The sequence below is a fragment of the Schistocerca gregaria genome, chromosome 7 (genome assembly GCF_023897955.1).
Source record: "Schistocerca gregaria isolate iqSchGreg1 chromosome 7, iqSchGreg1.2, whole genome shotgun sequence".
NCBI classification, from domain to species: Eukaryota; Metazoa; Arthropoda; class Insecta; order Orthoptera; family Acrididae; genus Schistocerca; species Schistocerca gregaria.
Window position 1 is genome coordinate 378,364,830 of NC_064926.1, and position 6,000 is coordinate 378,370,829.

The window sequence follows — 6,000 nt, forward strand, 5'->3', positions numbered from 1 at the left end:
TGACCTTACGACTTATCTTAGAAGAAAGATTAAGGAAAGGCAAATCTACGTTTCTAGCATTTGTAGACTTAGAGAAAGGTTTTGACAATGTTGACTGGAATACTCTCTTTCAAATTCTGGAGTTGGCAGGGTAAAATACAGGGAGCGAAAGGCTATTTACAATTTGTACAGAAACCAGATGGCAGTTATAAGAGTCGAGGGGCACGAAAGGTAGGCAGTGGTTGTGAAGGCAGTGAGACAGGGTTGTAGCCTGTCCCCGATGTTATTCAATCTGTATATTGAGCAAGCAATAAAGGAAACAAAAGAAAAGTTCGGAGTAGGTATTAAAATCCATGGAGAAGAAATAAAAATTTTCAGGTTCGCCGATGACATTGTAATTCTGTCAGAGACAGCAAAGGACTTGGAAGAGCAGTTGAACGGAACGGATAGTGTCTTGAAAGGAGGGTATAAGATGAACATCAACAAAAGCAAAACGAGGATAATGGAATGTAGTCGAATTAAGTCGGGTGATGCTGAGGCAATTAGATTAGGAAATGAGACACTTAAAGTAGTAAAAGAGTTTTGCTATTTGGGGAGCAAAATAACTGATGATGGTCGAAGTAGAGAGGATATAAAATGTAGACTGGCAATGGGAAGGAAAGCGTTTCTGAATAAGAGAAATTTGTTAACATCGAGTATAGATTTAAGTGTCAGGAAGTCGTTCCTGAAAGTATTTGTATGGAGTGTAGCCATGTATGGAAGTGAAACATGGACGATAAATAGTTTGGACACGAAGAGAATAGAAGCTTTCGAAATGTTGTGCTACAGAAGATTGCTGAAGATTAGATGGGTAGATCACATAACTAATGAGAAGGTGGCACAACTTGACAAGAAGAAAGGACCGGTTGGTAGGACATGTTCTGAGGCATCAAGGGATCACCAATTTAGCATTGGAGGGCAGTGTGGAGGGTAAAAATCATAGAGGGAGATCAAGAGATGAATACACTAAGCAGACTCAGAAGGATGTAGATTGCCAGAGGTAGTGGGAGATGAAGAAGCTTGCACAGGATAGAGTAGCTGCATCAAACCAGTCTCAGGACACCACAACAACAACAACAACAGGGGGTAGGGTTTCGTGTTCTTCTCAGATGCAGATTCAGTCTGAGTAGTGATTCTGGACGTACCCTCATATGACGGCTGTTTAGAAAATTCCGGAACTTTCTCCACAAAATTTTTCTACACTAATGTTTTACTTATTGTACATGGTCTCTTTCGAAACACTCTCCTACACAATTGATACTCCGTTCCCAACGCCGTTTCCACTTCCGGAAGCAGTCTTGATACGCCTCTTGCTGGATCACTCGAAGCGCCGTCTGCGAATTATCTTTTATCTCGTCTGTCGCTGCAAATCTTCGTCCTTTCAGTGGGGTTTTCATCTACGTTAATTAAAAAAAAAAGTCCGCAGGTGCCAGGTCTGGAAAGTATATAGGATAAGGCAGCATAGCGATATCGTTTTCTGTGCAATAGTCACGTACCAACAGGGATAAATGTGCAGGTGTGTATCGTGATGCAAGAGGCATGAATTGTCTCGAAACATTTGAGGCCGTTTCCTTCCAATATTCATTCGCAGGCGTCGCAACACGTCCCGATAGCACCAACGATTAATAGTTTGTCCCTGTGGCACGAATTCGTGATGAGCTAATCCTTCAATGTCAAAGAAAACTATCACCATAGCTTTGACTTTTGACCTGACCTGACGATACCTTTTTGGTCTTGGAGAACCGTTCCCGACCCATTGTGAAGATAGAGCCATGGTCTCAACATCAAAACCGTAGACCCACATCCTATCATCAGTGGTACGATTCCCTTAAGGAACATCTCGTTACCATTTGCGCGATCCAAAAGCTCTTCACAGACTGCGAGGCGAAGGTGTTTCTGGTCTTGATAATGAGCCGTGGGACGAACGTTACGGCAAGACGATGCTTTCCAAGATGCTGCGTCAGGATTTCATGACGTGATCAAGTTGAAATGTTACATTCTGCGGCAATCTCTCGGACATTCGGTCTTCGATTGGCACGCATAATTTCGTTGACGTTCCTGACATGAGCGTTGTAGGTAGACATCGAAGGCCGTCCTGAACGAGGGTCATCTTTAGCTTTTGTCTGGTCATTTTTAAAACTTGGGAACCTTTCCTGATACCGATTACGGCTTAAGCACTCATCACCGTAGACTTTCTTCATCTTTTGGTGTGTCTCTGTAAAGATTTTCTTGAGTCTCAAGCAAAATTTAGCTCTGCCACCTGGAACTTCGAAAACTGTGGGCGCAACGTTCTTCTCAATACGAAATGCATTCAGGTTCTAAGGCCTCCGTTTTCTTTCTAATTAAGTACTCACCCGAAATCATTTTTCATAACGCTGACACCATGATTCCATGGCAGCGGCGAAGGCTTCTTTAGGAGTCTGTTTTGACCACTGGAAAATCTCTGAGGCAATAGCAGCACAGCTGGTGAATGTGCGGCCACGGAGAGTGTCTTTCATTGTTGGAAAAGGCCAAAAGTCACTAGGAGCCAGGCCAGATGAGTAGGGAGCATGAGGAATCACTTCAAAGTTGTTATCACGAAGAAACTGTTGCGTAACGTTAGCTCGATGTGCTGGTGCGTTGTCTTGATGAAACAGAACATGCGCAGCCCTTCGCGGACGTTTTTGTTGCATTGCAGGAAGGAATTCGTTCTTCAAAACATTTTGGCAGGATGCACCTGTTACCGTAGTGCCCTTTGGAACGCAATGGGTAAGGACTACGCCCTCACTGTCCCAGAACATGGACACCGTCATTTTTTCAGCACTGGGGATTACCGAAATTTATTGGTGGCGGTGAATCTGTGTGCTTCGATTGAGGTGACTGGCGCTTTGTTTCTGGATTGAAAAATGGCATCCACGTCTCATCCATTGTCACAACCGATGAAAAGAAAGTCCCATTCATGCTGTCGTTGCGCGTCAACATTGCTTGGCAACATGCCACACGGGCAGCCATGTGGTCGTCTGTCAGCATTCGTGGCACCCACCTGGATGACATTTTTCGCATTTTCAGGTCGTCATGTAGGATTGTGTGCACAGAACCCACAGAAATGCCAACTCTGGAGGCGATCTGTTTAACAGTCATTCGGCGATCCCCCAAAACAATTCTCTCCACTTTCTCAATCATGTTGTCAGACCGGTTTGTGTGAGCCCAAGGTTCTTTCAGTTTGTTGACACACGATGTTCTGCCTTCATTAAACTGTCGCACCCATGAACGCACTTTCGACACATCCATAACTCCATCACCACATGTCTCCTTCAACTGTTGATGAATTTCAATTGGTTACACACCACGCAAATTCAGAAAACGAATGATTGCACGCTGTTCAAGTAAGGAAAACGTCGCCATTTTAAGTATTTAAAACAGTTCTCATTCTCGCCGCTGGTGGTAAAATTCCATCTGCCGTACGGTGCTGCCATCTCTGGGACGTATTGACAATGAAAGCGGCCTCATTTCAAAATAACGCGCAAGTTTCTATCTCTTTCCAGTCCAGAGGAAAAAAATCGGAGGCCTTAGAACTTGAATACACCGCGTACAGCGCTGAACGATAACTGAAAGACATATAATAATATAACTTATGGCAGTTACACTTTGAACACAGGCGTATGCAGGGATGCCAACCGCATTTCGCTCCAATACACCATTAGCGTGAGATTACTAATATTGCGGATTTTTTTAAATAGGTCTCACAGGATGAGAGGAGGGAACACGTAATGCACATAGGAAAATTGTCGAACATCATTGTTTCAGTGGTCTAGGAGTTACGGTGCGGGAGGCATAATGTAGCAAGCCCATACTGAACTCCAAATCTCTCAACACCGTACACTGGCTGGTCAACGTTACTGTGACACTGTGTAAGACGTTGTGGTCTCCTGACCTTCATTGCTTACATATTCCGCCCTCAGAATCATATTCGGCACATCAAAATGCTTCATTTGAACCCAAACTCGAAAAGATAAAGTCAATGTTGTATGAATTCATGTAAACGATATGCAAATAACAAGTAAGCACACAATGGTTGAAATACTCGAGGCTGGCGTACACACACACATTCAAGACATGACGGTCACAAAAGCTTTTAGTTCAGGAGAGGCAAACCGCATGCCAGGAGGCCAGTCCCTTTAGAGGACGAGTCAACCTATCTACGTCGGCCAGCGACTGCCCGTAGAGCAGACAGCGTTTGCCTGAGTGAAAGGGAGAACGACCTCGTGTTCGGCTTAAAAACAAATTCCGCTACATTGTGTGGGAGAGCCCAGCCTATGCATCCTTTACAAACATAGCACGCGGTTTCAGAGATTTTCACAGGGAGACAGCAAACGCCATACGCCAATGCTACAGATTTCTGGATTGGTCGTCTTAAACGAAATGTCATTCTTCCGTTTTAGAAGAGCAATGCTCATTGGCAAACGATATTCTTGATGCCTTGAGCTGAAGGAGTAATGGAAGAGACCGAAAGATAATCCCTTCACGCCTGGTGTGGAGAGGGGCCATTACGAACTCGCTCTTGGAACGGGAACACGTAACGAGAGCGTGTGTGCTCGTATGTGTACTCAAAGAATGAGGAACAAGTCTTTCCTCAGTACTTCACTGGGAGAGCACCTCTGTCGAGAGCGAATCATAGTGCGACTCTATATTGATTAAGCGTTGTTCACTGTGTTGGCCACCACACGTATTGTGCGCTGTGAACAGGCAGAGTTATAGTTAAACGCCTGCGAGCGAATTTTTGAGTGGACTTGCGGTGGACTAGCTATCTGACCGGTGTACCACGCCAACAGTTAGACTAGGGGCGAATAGGAATCCTTGACTTCATCAAGGCATAGGCAGAGTTTGATTGGCGAAGGTCAATCCAGATAGAACGAGAGTTATCTTACTTGTCAGCAGTGAGCAGTGCAGACAGCAGTCATCACAGCTTACGGTATTGTGTGCTACAGCTCTTGGGAGCCGGCCGAAGTGGCCCAGCGGTTCTAGGCACTACACTCTGGAACCGCGCGAGCGCTACGGTTGCAGGTTCGAATCCTGCCTTGGACATGGATGTGTGTGATGTCCTTAGGTTAGTTAGGTTTAAGTAGTTCTAAGTTCTAGGGGACTGATGACCTCAGCAGTTAAGTCCCGCAGTGCTCAGAGCCATTTGAACCAAGCTCTTGCGAGTCCCATATTTCCTCCAGAACAGTACACTTTACTGCATTTCACACGCGACAGCCTCGACCATACCTAGCAACATTCTAACGGATAATTATTCAAGTTGAGTAGGCGTGGCTCTAAGCCATTCTGCCAAATCAATAACAATCTTAAACTTTGTATAGAAATTTCATTAGTGAATTCTATTCTTAAGAAGTAAGTTCACATTCCGAAAAGATCATAACTAAAAGTGCCATTGTGATTTCTCAGAAATTTTGCAAAAAAAAATAATTTTCGTTAGTTTCATGTTTATTTACACTAAATAGCACTACTCCAGTACCAAGTCTCCCACTAGTTAAATAAGAAATTTTGTGAATTTTTGTGTCATTTCCTTACAGCGGACGACTCGAGCAGATATTTATTGCTGAAAGTTATTCAAGCATTTCTCTTTAGAACGTTAGGAGCGTCTGTCTCACTTCTGCAGTAGTATGGGTGTGGAATTGCATCTTGCAGGAACCTCAGGGTAAAGGGTACATCTCAGATTAATTCGATGCGCAGAATGACAGAATAGCACCCACACGTTCACTACAGAACTGTACCCCTTCCCCATGTACGTCTTTTCAGGGGTCTATTCAGACGTGACTCCTTTTTTGGATGACAAAGTGCAACAGCATCCAGCTGCGTAGGTGGAGGAGCTCCACCTTGTTAAGAACCTTATTCCGTCTTTTCTAATGTGACGACTTCAATGAAATTATTGTTTTCGAACAAAAGTGTCGTTTCTGTTCGTCTCACTGCGTATTTCTTTCTGTTACTTTCTGAACTATAACG